Source organism: Cupressus sempervirens, chromosome 1, assembly GCF_028749045.1.
Source record: "Cupressus sempervirens isolate cs-2001-9-10 chromosome 1, ASM2874904v1, whole genome shotgun sequence".
NCBI classification, from domain to species: domain Eukaryota; kingdom Viridiplantae; phylum Streptophyta; class Pinopsida; order Cupressales; family Cupressaceae; genus Cupressus; species Cupressus sempervirens.
Window position 1 is genome coordinate 502,148,775 of NC_143118.1, and position 15,716 is coordinate 502,164,490.

A 15,716-nucleotide genomic window follows, 5' to 3' on the forward strand; every position below is an offset into this window, starting at 1 on the left:
TTTTTAAAGTAACTAAATATTTATTTTAGAAAATTACTTGCTACAACCATTTCTATTAGCTTTACCTAGTTTAATAAATTTTGAGATGTTCAATGTGTTTGAAGATAATAGTACACTCTTGGTGACTAGTTTTTTATTTCATAGTGGAGTTCTATGGATTAGTAGAAAATGTGTAGACACTTGATCATAAAGTCTAGTGTAATAGTAAAGGGTTTTGAGGTTCCTAATGAAAATAATAGTAGAATATCTTCCATAAAGGGGAGAAAACATGGATAACTCTCTTTGATAAATAAATTACAAGGTATTTTAATTTATGAGAGCAAGGTGTAGGTCCTCTCCAAGCACTCCAATTCTTTCATCCATGGAAATATCTTGAAGACTTTTCAAATTGAATAAGTAGCCCCAACAAAGGACATTCCATGCAATGCAAGAAAAGAGAATACTAGTTTGAATACTATTGTATGAAAACACCAATAATGGAAGAGTTGTTTAGATATAAATCTCTAGATTGGCATAAGAAAAACATGTAATAAAAAGGAACTAAATGGTATGTACAAGTCATTATTGATATATAAATTTGATGAATCTATCAAGTTTCCATATTGGTCACATAGTTAATACACTAACTCAACAAAACTTTGGCAGACCCAAAATTTGGAACTTAAAAAAAATTGAACCGCTTAAATATTTACTTAAATTTCTATATAAACACATTTTTTGGCAAAATTTAATGCCAAAATGCATCAAACGAGTCCATATATTAGTACACAAGTGTTATCTATCAAATTTGATCCATTTTGATATAAATTTCGTACAACATCACATCATCATGTAGAATATTGATACAATATATTACAACATTTTTCATATTCCTTTTCCTTGGTCTAGCAAAATCTTGGGGAGACATTTTTAATCCTTTCATTCTATTAGTATATCACTTGAAATTGAAGGTTGTGTTTGTGGTTCCCACTTGACTTCAATCATACTACTAGAAGACAATAACTCCTTTTCCTTGTCAATGTTATCCAATGAAAATCTGGTAGCTTCAGTCACTATAGCTTCAATCACTAGATGTTTGTGGAATCCTTAGACTCCTTGATGTCTTTAATTAGTGAAGTGCCCTTCAAAACTTCATTTGTATTAGCATTGGTGGGATTTATCTTTGGAGGCTCAAAGATAATTTGCACAACTTCTCTCATTGTTGGTCTTCTCACACCAAGGTATTTTTTAGTGGCTAATATTAGCAAATTGGCTAATTTTAGAATTTTTTGGCTAGAAATTTTGCTAATAATTTAAGATATGATACAACCTAAATTTCCATAGTTTTATAAAATTTAGTTCTATAATATTTAAAATTTCTCAATAATTTATTTTATTGAAAAAATTAAACTCAAATATTTGCCACAATATTCATTATATGATTAGATTTGAGTCACCTAAATATATTATACTATTGGAGAAATTAAATGTTACTAACCAATAATTATCATAAATATTAGTTACTTAGGGATATATCACCAATATTTAGTTTTCACTATTGACTTAAAGTATATGTAACGATCCTCATAATATTCCATGAGGTAAAAAAATGTTCAATTTTGATTTGTAATATTCCATGGTGATTAATGAACTTCCTATTATTATTGAGATTTGTCAATATTTTCTACAAAAAATTATGATTCAAGAATAATTGCCAATATTAACCATATTTAGAATAAAAAATTAAGAGATTCACCAATAGAAAAAAAAAATTTCAAAATAATGAAAGATTCACCAATATTTTATATCTTTTTTGGAGGTGGCTTTCTTAAATTTTATCCTAATCCACACTCTACTTCTCAACACCAAGCATTGCCATTTAAATCATATGCATCAAATCATAAATGGAACACTAGAGATCCTTGCATCTAAGATCTTGGGAAGTCCTTCAGTTGTAGAGTCTATCATCTTTCTCAACCATTGAAGAATGTCTACTCCATTACCAAATTGTCCAATATGCCTTCTTCCTATAACTAGCTCTAATAGAACCACACCAAAGTTGTATACACCACTCTTCTCATCCACTTTCAATGTGTACACATACTCTAGATAAAACATGCATGAATCAATGATTATAGATTGTCTCTCAAAAAGACACATTGTACATAACTGACTGAGATTTGATATATTAATAGTATTGTACATGAATACTTCATGAACCCAATAGTTAAAAGTGTTGTGCATTGAATCTTAGTTCATAAATCCCATGAATATTAAAGATCATGAAAGAAAGACAAACATATTTGAAAAGAATATGCAAGGAAGTGTCATGCGAAACACTAAAAACAAGTTACCTAGTGCAATGTAGCCATAGGAGCCTACTATTTCTTTTGGAGACATGTGTTCAGATGCTCCAAAGTCTTACAACAATTTGGAAAGCCCAAAATCAGCAACATGGGCTTCAAAGTTGGAATCCAAAAGTATGTCATTGGACTTGACATCTTTGCAAAGAAAAAGTGTGGAGAGCAATCATGGTGAAGGTAGCATAACCCCTTAGAAGTCTCAAGTGAAATCTTCTACCTTGTATCCTACTACAAATGACCACCTTTTTTTAGGATGCAAGATCTCTCCAAGACTCTCATTTGGCATGTATTCATATACTAGAAAATTGGTTTCATGGTTAGAGAAGTAGCCAAGAAGTCTCATTATATGTCGATGGCAGATTTTTCCCAATGTCTCAATCTCTGTTTTGAAGCCATGGTTGTGAGAGGGTATTCCTCTACCATTTCTAGGAAGCCTTTTACTCCTACTTCCTCTCCATTGGGCATGAGGCCCTTGTATACTATCCCAACTCCACCTTTTCCTATAATGTTGTCTTCCTTCAAGCATTCTAGAATATCTTTGCAAGAAAAATCAAGCCTCTAGAATGCAATCATCTTACACTGCCTTGAAGTGTTGTCCTTCTTCAAATACTTTTCTTTAATGATGGAAGCAATTGTAAATGCCATGGAAAAAATAAGAAGACCTATGACTAAAACTATCTTAAATGTTAAGGATAATGGACCTTTCATATGGGCTTGTGTTGGAGAAGATTTCTCATGGCATGGATTCAAATATGGTCCACAGAGATCAATGTTTCCAATAAAGGAGATTGCATTGAAGTGACTAATGTAATACCCCACCATGTGACCAAAATTATTTAACCTAAATTTTTACTAAGTTTTTCAAACATTTTTTTTTAAGTTAAAGATAATAACTTAACAACAATAGTTATAACATAGTTGAAGCAATTAGTGTGCACTCATACATCAACAATACATAAACAAGTTACAACTCTTAAGGGTCCCATAACATTGAATCACATTTAATTTTAATTAATTTTAAAACTAATATATAATAAATCCCCATAAAATAATAATATACAAGTATGAATCCATTCAAATAATATACAATTATATATGATGCCACTTAGCAATAAACAAAATGCACAATCATCCACTCTACAGGTCACAGGGTATGAAAGGATAAAATAATATACATCATGAAATAAATTGCATCACTTAAGATCTTATGAAATAAAATATGATATAATAGTACAACCATCCATCATAGAAATACAAGAATAGATAGAAAGGAACATCTACACAAACACATCCAACAACAACATTTGACAATCAGATCTCAATGGTATAAGAAAAAGCACTTCCACCTGACCTCGTGGAACCTAAATGGCCCACTCCCACTGGACTAAGGAGATAAACTCAAGTCCTAAATAGGATAACAAACCCAAAATTCAAAACCAATAGCTAGGTTCAAGGAAGCACTTGAAAGAAAACTATCTCAAAGGGTATCAAGACACAAATATGACCTAAACCCAGAGGCAACAAGGACATGTAGGAAATCTATTATGCAATTGAGAAGGTGTCATTGCATGAACCAACTCTAGGGTTACCTAGCTAGTCATCAAATACTCCAGCCCCCTAGTGACTCTATGCAGCACTAGTATCCTTTTGTATTGACAAGGCATACTAACAGGTCAACTCTAAGGTTACCTGGCTAGTCTTTTAATCCTCCAGCCCTTTAGTGACTTTTTGTGGTACCAATATCTTGTTAAGTCATTTTAAACTAACTTAATGAAATGTTATCACTTATTAAATAACCTACAATGGGTTACCCTACTAGCCACTTTGGGCCCTGGCCTCCATTGCAAGCCACTTCTCAACTTAACATACATATAACCTACCCTAAGCCCAATAAAATCAAAAGATCACAAAAGACCACATGCCATACTCAGTTAATAAACAAGAAACTAATAAGTACCAAAAATCATTGATTATAATCACGGATTCCACCAATACGATCATTATAATAGGATTGATCCCAAAATCAAGTACACATAAACCAATTCCATGTCACAACATGACACCACCAAAAAAAATCATACAAACACCTTAGTCCTATACAAGTGCCTAACAATAAATCCAAATACAACTAATTGAAGACTTAAAGGTTATATTAGATAGGTCACATCATTCACCTCATTTCACACAAGAACACTAGAAAGCAATAATAATCAATAGATCAAAACACCTCATAGAGCACATAAGATGCATTACCATAGTTGAGTATAAAAGATTGTGTACAATGCATCATCATGACATCATAGACAAAACTCCCAAGCCTCTAGTAATACAACCTGACTGGTCAAAGCTAAGTCAAACCCAAAAAACCCCACACCAGTAAATCACACAAATATGAACTAAACCCAGAGGCAACACAAACATGTAGGAAATCTATTATGCAAGTGGAAAAGTGTCATCGCATGAACCAACTCTAGGGTTACCTAGCTAGTCTTTTAATCCTCTAGCCTCTTAGTGACTTTTTGTTATACCAATATCTTGTTAATTCATTTTAAATTGATTTAATGAAATATTATCACTTATTAAATAACCTATAATGGGTTACCCTGGCAGCCATTTTGGGCCCTAGCCTCCATTGCAAGCCACTTCCCAACCTAACATATAGATAACCTACCCTGAGCTTAGTAAAATCAAAATATCACAAAAGACCACATACCATACATTAGTTCTTAAACAAGCAACTAACAAATACCAAAAATCACTGATCATAATCATGAATTCCACCAATATGATCATCCTAATAGGACTGATCCCAAAATCAACTACACACATCAATTTCATGTCACAACATTACATCACCAAAAATAAATCATACAAACACCTCAATCCTATACAAGCAACTAAAAATCAATCCAAATACAATTGATCAAAGACTCAAATGTTATATTAGATAGGTCACATCATTAATCAATAGATCAAAACACCTCATAGAGCATATAAGATGCATTACCATGGTTGAGTATAAAAGATCGTGTACAATGCATCATCGTGACATCACAAAAAAAACTCTCGAGCCTCTGGTAATAAAACCTAACTAGTCAAAGCTAAGTCAAACTCAAAAAACCCCACATTAGTAAATCACACACCACATTAAGTACATACAAAAGTAAATTTCATAATTCATTAGGTTTTGAAAACCCTAAAGTTCAATATTTACTAAAAGTTTTTAGATTACATCACAGACAATTCTATAATGGAAATCAATTTTCTCAAGCAAGGGTTTCCAACCCAAAGAAATTTTGAAGAAAAAAACACAATAAACACAAAGAAGATAGGAATTCGAAGAATGAGAAACTACTGCACAAACCCACAAGATCCTACCTAGATCTGATGCTAAAAGAATGAATGCACAAACATGCAAGAATCTTCCTTTTTCCTTCGAAAACCCTCTTTTCAGAAATTGGCTCCTCCAAATCCATGTATCTAGAAATGAGATCTAATTTCCTTAATAAAGAGTTTCTTTCCCCGAATCAAGACTTTGATCATGCAATCATGCGAAAACTCTTTGTCTTTAATTACTATATTTTAATTTTCATGGACATACTTTATGCAATTTAATTAAAATAGACTTTATTAAATTAAAGCTTTCTCTCCCTTATTAAATCATGCAACATTTTTAATATAATATTTATTAGTTTAACTAATAATATTATTTAGAGTTTATTAAAAATAAAACTCCTAAATAAATTATTATGAAATTGAATAAATATAAATATGCCTAAATTAGAACTCTAATCAAATCTTTTAAATTTAATTCTCTCATGCACTTTAAAAGAACTTTTTAATTAAAATATTCTTTTATATTTTCTTTTCCTCCACTTTATTAATTAGTGTAAGCACTATCTAAAGCACTTAAATTAATAAGAATAATTAAAGCTCATTATTTAAATGCAACTCTAATTTAATAATTATTAATTAAATAATCATAATAAAACAATATTAAATCTTTAATCTTTTAATATTTTAATTCTATTTTTATTCAACTTCTTAAATTAGACTTTTAAAATAAATATTTTGAACTAAAGTACATAGTTAATTAATTTCTAATTAATTAAATAACATCATATTCTAATCTTTCTTTAACCAGTTTTCTAATTTTAGACCTCTAAATTTAGACCTCTAAGTTAGACTTCTAAATTTAAACTTCTAATTTTAGACTTTTTATTTAAAGCATAAATTTAATTAGTTTTTAATTAATCAAATATTCACATATTTTAATATATTCTTTTTAATGAAATAATATTTATTAATCAACTAATAATATTATAAACTAAATAAGCAATGGCATGAAGTGGTTCATCATGTAGATCTTGACTAGTAGGTAACTACGACTCCCTTCCTCAACCACATCAGAAATGCCAAACATAAAGAAAACATACACGCACACCATACACATGCAAGTATGGGATAAGTATCTATAGAAACTACATAAAAATCATTCATCTAACTAACATCATTAAATAACTGAAATTCACTACATGAGTACATATATCATCATGCAACAATCATGCACACATGAAATAACTAGGTAACTTAATATATAATCAACTAAGTATGAAATGACATATAATCAAATACAATGACTAAGTACTAATAATCATAAAACACAATCAAAAAATTGGCCTAAAAGAATATGACCAAAACAAATCAGCAAAGTCAACTAGGGGTAGGCATTACAACTGAACTATCCCATGCTTGGAACTAGATCAGGAAGATTGTTGTAGGAGAAATTAACAAATGTTAAGCTCGATATTTTGTCAATCTCCCTTGGAATACTTCCAACCATATAATTTCTAGCAATGTTAAGAGATAATTAAGAATCCACAACTTGGTGATTTCTAGGGAGATTTGTCTTGTTAGCTCATTTCTACTCAAATCTATGGAGGCTAAAAGTTTACAACATCCAATCTCCAAAGGAATTGCTCTTGAAAATCTATTACTAATGAAATCCATCTTAGACTAAAGATAAGTGTTTCAAACTTCTAATCTATGAAGGAATGTTATTGGCGAATCCATTTCCATTAAGTAGGAGGGTTTGGAGGCCTAAGAAGTTTCCTATTGAGGCAAGAAGTGGGGCTAAAAGCCTATTATTCGATAAGGCTAACTAACCTAATCCCATTGTGACTGTAGTTTGCTCTAGAATGTTTCCACTCATATAGTTATCTTGAAGTTCAATTAGATCACACTTTGGAAAGTTTAGAAGACCTTTAGGAATGGATCCATTGAGAAAATTTTGAGCCATACATAGTCTAGTAAGAGAAATGAAGCTGCCCAACACCTCAGGAATAGGGCCAAAGAAGAAGTTATCAAGCAATATCAGTGTTTGCAACTTCCCACCAATATAGAGATCCAAAGGAATGAAACCAATAAGTTTGTTAGAGGAAAGATCCATTTGAAATAAGTTACCATTCCTTCCATTCCCATGTCTTTCAAATGTGACATTAATTTCTTTCCCATGTTTTGCAAAGGCTGTAGCTATTGAGTCATAAACATTCCTGTAGGCAGTGTTATAATATCCAATAGTAAGCTCTGCTACATGAGACTCTATACGATACCACCAATGTATTTCAAAAAAAAATTCTACTAATAGAACCGAGTCTAGTGCATCTCCTTGGTGTGTCTTCAACACCTCAACAACTTTACTAAGGATACAATAAGCTATTGGAAATATTCAAGACTATGCTAGGTTATTGAGAGGGGACGAGTGAATTAGTAAGCTCTAAAACTTTATCAATTTTAGCACTCTATAGCAATATTTCAATTATAATTTATTGATCTAATTGCATGCATGATAAATTGGAAACATAAAACATTCATAACAATTAAACACAATAATTTAGTGACCCAGAAACCTTCCAAATAGAAAATAAAACTGGGTGGGGATGATACACACAAAACTTCAATACTACAGTATAAAGTTGGCTTGTTAAGGCTTATATTGATCACTTCTAATGATCTACTCTATTAGGAGCAATTAGGACTACTAGGTCCACCTAATTAAAGGATTTACAAACACACAATAAAGTATACACTCAGTAAAGATATTTTGAGAAAGACTGTTAAGTCTACCTTGTTAAAGGATTTAGACTCATTCACCTGTTAGAATGAAATAGTAGATCTTTGACTTAAAACTAAATTATTGATAGATATTCCTTGAAGTATTAATCACCTTTTTTGATGGATATGTCTTTGTTGCTCCTTTTCTGATATGGCCTTCAATATATACTTCATCTACTACTTGATTACATTCACATTCTTACATACTTATGTTCATGATTTACATATTCATACATATTGGATATGATACAATACATTACATATATACCAATCCAATTTGCATAATAACAAAGTCAGCCATTATACAGGTTAACATCAATGTTACAAAGTCGGCCCATATGAAGACACTTGGGTTCTGAAGACTGACTTGGTGAAGTTATAATACTCGATGTCCACTATCATTACTTGGCATCATCATGTACTTGGTAGAAATAGAAGCTTGGTCCATACTAATCACCTCAAAGTAGTCTCAAACTTGATTTGTACTGGTGACTTGATAGATACTGTGATGGAGGTACACTCTGCTACCACTGACAAAGGTATGCTCTGATACCACTTGATGGGGACATGACCCAAGCACAGAATGGACACAACAGGAAAGGGAAAATTTTATTAACTATAAAAATATGCTAGTACACTTAGTGTAGAGAAAATAGACTTCAAAATAGGCCCTATTGGCTTACAATAGCATAAAACTGGAGATAATTTCTTCTCCTAGTACCTTCTATCAAACTCCACTCCGAACTGCCTTTTACAATGCTAGAAATATTCTTAAATAGACCCCAGAGGGTTAAGGATTAGGAATACATTCTAGAAAGTACTAGTTGGCATCCACTAACCAAATAGAAGGCTCTAGAAGTTGCATTAGAAGTCGGCACAAAATTAGAAGAATCCAGAAACAATAACCGAACTTTCAAGAGGCATAACTTTTGAACCATAGCTCCGATTGACAAACCGTTTACATTTTTGAAAAGCTCTCAAAGCACTCTATAGCCCTATGGACCAGATTCACTCATCCCCCATTTTTTGGCCCTATTTAAGGTCATTTAATGCTCCTAACTTGACTTTGAAGCATTCTTAGGATGTCTCCAGAAACTGAAAAATTGCAATAACTTTCAAACCGTGGGGCCTTTTGACCTGATTCTTTTTCTGGAATGCTCTAAATTACAATTACATTCATCCAACCAATTTAAACATTCTAGTTCAAAAAAATGATGGCTCAATTACATACTCCTATTTTTTTGGCATTTACACATATCCCAAGGTGACTAAAAACTCTAACCTAGAACACTAATAGTGGAATTGTGAGAGTTGAAACCTTTATTTGACCCAAATGGGTATCCAGAAAAGAAAACACATGAAACAAAAACTAAGTCTAAGTACATTTTTTTGGATGACACAAGATTGCCCTTATACCCTTGGATGCTCCTGCATCATACTGTGTCACTTGACATTAACTAAATTACTAGTTTACCATTACTTCACTCGATAAACACTAACTTTTTATATGGCTTGGTTAACACTAGCTTCATATTACATGAACTATTAGCTTCATAGAAATTGCAAAGCTCGGTAACCACTAGAGTGCTCGGGTTGAACTACTAGACTTCACACTATCTAATTTTTCTTGGTTTGAACTATTGTACTTCACACTAACTAAATTCCCTTGGTAACCACTAGAATGCTCAGTGACCACTAGAATTAATCTAGAAGACTTGGTAGCAATTGGAGAATTTGATGGTTGCTGAATTACATGGAAAATACTATAGATTTTTCAATGAGCTCGGTAGCCATACAAAAACTAAATAAGTGTTGTCACTAATAACAAACTTAAGTGGTATGTCAACAATCTCCCTCGTTGGCATTAGTGACAAAAACATTTATTACCCAAAACTTATATACATCACCATGTGATATTGACTCGGTAGAATATACTATTTTGAGAATTTTCAAAATTTGTATTTGTAAGTATATATATAGTATACTATACAACATATCTGAAAAATTCTCCTCTACTATATACATTTTCTCCCTTTGCATGATTCTCCCCCATACAATATACATAGTGTCTCACTATACATAGTCTCTCCTCCTTTTTGACAATAATGCCAAATATTTATTCAAAATTTATTTACATGGAGACACCAAAATGAGATAGAAACTTAGAATGTACCTTAAGAATAAGTACTAGATTTTTATCCCAATTCTCTTGCAAAATCTTGTATGTATGTAGAGCAATTCAAACTTCTGTAGAGAGTTCTATCATGTAATCTACAATAGAGAAGTTGGTGTCATGGATCAAGGTTTTCGAATAAACAATATGTTTTTGCATTGTATCCATGATAGGAAGGATCATATTATAAATATCTATCAATGTAGATTGGATCCTTGCTTTTCTCTCAACAACTTTTCTTGCATGTCTAACAGTAATTTGATCTTCATATGATGTGCAGAGCTTGAACTAGAGTCAAGTTGCAATTGTTGTGCATTGGCTTTTAGATCATCATCAATCTTTGTCAGTTTTCTCTTTATCTCCTTTGTGAACTTAGTAACATCACACAACTTTTCAAAAAGTGATGTCACGTTAATGCAAGAGGTTTCAAGATTGGCCAAAATAGAGGAAAGCACAACTTGATGGATAGCAATTTGCTGAGGAATCTGCTCAAGCACTTTATTGTCAAATTTATTTTCTTCTTTTTCAATTAACTTATCTTGACCACTAGTGTCCTCATTAAAATTTTGGACTGCCTCAACTAATTGCAATAAAATAGGTTGAGAAGAATCTACCTTAATACCTATAGCCTTAGAAAAATTATTCTTAGCATCATCTATAATTTTATATTCCTTGTCTCTCTCCTCTCTTAATTTCTGTTGTTTTTCCTTCTTTTGGAGGAGTTCACCAGCTATATGCATTTGATACATAGTAAGATTATAAAATTCCCATTTAGGAATTTCTATTTCCTCATCTAGATCTATATCCTCTTCTATCTCCTTGCCTCTACTCAAAAATCTTGTACTTAGTTGAGCCTTAGGTTCAACTATCCTTGTACTTAATGCCTTTGTATTCGAGATGGAAAAAATTATAGATATACTAGGACTTGCTGTGAAAATGTATATAGTACTAACTGATGGAATACTAATAGGAATGCTTGTTGAATCTGAAACTAAAGAAGTCATGATTGAATTATCCATTACTAAAGTACACAAAATTGTAGAATCCAAGATTGAATTACTTACTACTAAAGAACTCAAAATTGTAGAAGTTATTGCATTTATGATTGATGATTGCAACTCGGGACCTAAAGAAGAGGGAGGCTACAACTTAGTAGATGAAGTGGTAGTCACTTCTCTCAATGATGTGTTGAGTTGTGTGGGGGTGAAGAGTGATTGGATGTTTAAAGTGTCTATGGTTGTCATAATCAAACTTGCTAAAGCTATCTCAGAGCTTGATGTGGATACTGGTTTTCTTGGAGAGTGAGGAAGTGAGACAATGACTATGGTTGTTATCTTCATTGGGTCAGTCTCCTCATCATCTTTTTTATCTTCCTTGGTAGCTTCCTTCTCTTTATCTTCTTCATCTTCCTCATTGTCAAACTATGTAGGCTCAGTATAAGTTTCTTCTTCATCATTATTCTTAACATCTATTGGGAAGTCACTTGGTTTATGCAAATGATAAACATTCTTCCACATGCTTGTGGCATTCTTAACCACATGCTCTATATTCTTGATCAAAATTAAACAAGTATTGAATCTAAGAGTCATTTAATCTTCATTTTTCTTCAAGGACTCTTTTACCTTAGCATCTACCATGCTCAGTAGCAACTACCTTAGGGTTTGTGCATAGATGTCTTTTTCTATTTGCATTGCAAAGTCCCATCTTGGCTTTATTTTTTATAATAATTCATTAGAGACTTAAGAGGCTATTTGATTTGGTGAATACTTCCATTTTCCCATTTTGGTCAACACCAGTTCTTCCACCTATTTCTTCTCCACCTTTGTCTTGGTTTATTACTTCAAGGATTTGAAGTTGGTTATACCTGCACCTTCTTCCATATATTTCAATTTTTCTTGGAAGGTGGGGGGAGGATTGCTAAGGATAATATCACTACCTTTCCTCCTAGACCTCCTTGTGAAGATTGTAGTGAATGGTTTAGGTGGCTTGGTGATGATCACCTTACCTTCTTCTTCATAGGTTTTTCTTCCTCTAATTGTAACAGATTTCCACAATCCATAAAATTTTGTATTTGAGCTTCTAGGTGTGATTGTGTATGATTTTTAACATCAACGTTTTAGATCATACCCTATGATCCATCATCAAGATGATAATGAGAGAGCTAAGAAAAAGAATGATCCAAAACATTGATGTTAAAAATCATACACAATCACACCTAGGAGCTCGAATATAGAATTTTATGGATTGTTGAAATATGTTACAATTAAACAAAACCCTTCATGCGAGGGAAATATTCATGAAATGCAAGCAGTTTGAGGTTTTAAGAATAAAGCTTTACAAGATTTTTGTAGACCTAGATTTTCAAAAAAGATGCAGAGACTCCCAGCTGGTTCCCTCTTTCATTTTTGTTGTTCATCACCTGCGTAACATCCACACTAACCACATTTTCATCCATGTAGGCTTGGCCCTCCTCAGATCTGTCATTTCTTCCACTAGGAGGAAGATCAATGCTCTCAACTCTAGGCTTTTTCCTCTTCATTTGGAGCTTGCATCTACACTCCATTTAGACTTATGGATCCATTTTGACATAGCATCTTTTGCTCATGCCCAGGGTTGTGAGTTGGATTCTATTAGTAGGAAAAAGAGAAAGTTCTTTAGTCTACTCCACAAGCATAGATCTCCTCTCTCTTCCCCCCATGCATTGGTTGACTACACATCTCACTCCTCCTCACTAGTAGCTTCCTCCCCTCTCAATGTAGGCAGGAACCTTCATTCTACCTCTCTATAGTGATGCAAGCAATGCTCATCATCTCTGCCTAGATCACCTCTCTCTTCCCCTCACGTATTAGTTGACCACTCAACTCACTCTTCCTTTCCTGTAGCTCCCTCCCCTAGCAATGTAGGAATTTTCCTTATTCCTTCCTCTCTACTTAGTTGCAAGCTTGACTCTTCACCTCTACCCACGTCATACATTGTTATTTCTCTTTCTTCCCTACAACTGGGCTCCCGCCATTCATGACCTGGGCTTGTGTTGTCCTCTCCTCCAGTGGGTTCTCCCTCCCCTCTCCCTCTTGTCTCTTCTACAACCCTTCTTGTGCATTCAAGATCGTGTTCCACCATCCTCCATTCTCTTGCCAAGACTCCCTTCAATGCCGAGGTAGGCTCTCACACACTACTAGTCAGCTCCAACGGCTCACTAGCAGCTACTCCATAGATAAGTCTTGTCATCAATGGCTCTTTGTTAGGATTTCTAGGTACATCCACACCTAACTCAATTATTTCTCCTTTGGCTTCACATTGCATTTATGATTGTTATCTTGCTCCCAGCCAGTTGAACCTTTCTCGAACCCCTCCCCCATCCTGTATTACTTCTAACAATGTGAGGAGTTTATCTTTGTCCTCTCCTCCATGTCTCTCAACCTGCTTTCTACCTCCCCCATCCTCTCATCATAAGCCATCCCAGCCTTGCCCCAACATTCTCCAACTGGCTCCCTCATCCTCACATTCCATTATTAATGATTGGGAATCCAAGCTAGTGGTTAACCTCTCACATGCCATCATTGATCCCCTGTGTTTCAATTTCCTCAAGCGTGGCCTTAATTTTTCACCCTCTCCTCGCTTCATTCTTTGTCTTGACTTCCTTGCCAAAATTGAAAACTTTGTTCGTGCTCTCCCATCTGAAGTTCATAAAGAAGTTAGACAAGATTGTGTTGTTTCTCTTAGACAAGCAAAGCCTCTGAAGAGCAACATCCCTAATCCAAAATTTCTCTCTTTCAAGAACCTTTTGTGCAAAAATGACCTCATTATTTCTAGAGCCAATAAAGGCAACACCACGATCATTTGGAACAAGGGAGACTGCATCTCCAAGATGCTTACTATCCTTTCAGATTCTATGAGCTACAAAATCTTAGCCCGCAACTCGTGTTCCCAAATCCCCAAAAAAGTCAAAGTCGCGATCAATGGCTCTTCTCTTGAGGATTCCACCAAGAAACTTCTCATTCCTTCCAAAGAAGTCACTCCTCACATTTATGGAGTCCCAAAGATCCACAAAGCCAACATCCCTCTTAGGCCCATTGTTGACACTATTGGCTCACCCACTTACCCTCTTGATTCTTTCCTAAGTAGATCTCCTCTCTAGTGGGTAAATGTGACTCTTTTATCAAAGACTCCAACCATTTTTTTGACTTCATCAAAGATGCCAAACTATAAAATGATGTCATTTTGGTTAGTTTTGATGTGGTCTCCCTTTTCACCAAGGTCCCCATTTCGGACTCCATCGAAGTTGTCAAACGCAAGGTCAATGAAGAGGTGACCACATTAGTAGAGTTATGTTTAAGATCCACCTTTTTCACCTTCCAAGATATTATTAAAGAACAAGTTGATGGTGTAGCTATGGGCTCCCCTCTTTCTCCTATCATTGCCAATCTTTACATGGATTACTTCAAAGATATGGCTTTACACTCCTTCCCCTTCAAGCCTAAGTGGTGGAAATGCTATGTTGACGATACCAACATTTGTTGGCCTCATGGTCTCCAAAAATTGGAAGAATTTCATGTACACCTTAACAAGGTGCCACCCTATATTTCCTTCACCATGGAGCTTGAGAGGAATGGATGTCTACCATTTCTTGATGTTTTAATCACAAGGAAACTAGATGGCTTGCTAAGTCATCAAGTGTTTCATAAATCCACCCACACTGACCTGTATCTCCATTCTTCTTCCCATCACCACCCTTGCCAAAAATTTGGAGTGCTCAAAACCCTGGCTCTTAGGGCCCTTTGCATTTTTGATGATGACAACATTGATGAAGAGCTTTCTACCTTCACAAAGTCTTTAGGCTCAATGGGCAAACCAACCAAAATATTTCCAAAGCTTTCAAGCAAGCCAAGTTGCTCACTCCACCCCAAGAACCCCCCCTTCCTAGCTCAACATTACCCCCTTTATCATCCTTCCTTTCATTGAAGGCATCTCGCATAAAATTTATAAAATCCTTCTCAAAAAAGGAGTTTTTTGTGCCTCCAAACCCCTTTCAACTATTAGGAATCACTTGCCCCCTCTCAAATACTCTAGAAACGCCCTTGCTGATT

At 34.0% G+C, this 15,716-nt stretch overlaps 1 pseudogene; it reads right to left on the reverse strand.

The window, feature by feature from the left end:
* Positions 1-1,067: 1,067 nt before the first annotated feature.
* LOC149578437 (uncharacterized) lies at positions 1,068-13,749 on the reverse strand (annotated as a pseudogene).
* Positions 13,750-15,716: the final 1,967 nt, after the last annotated feature.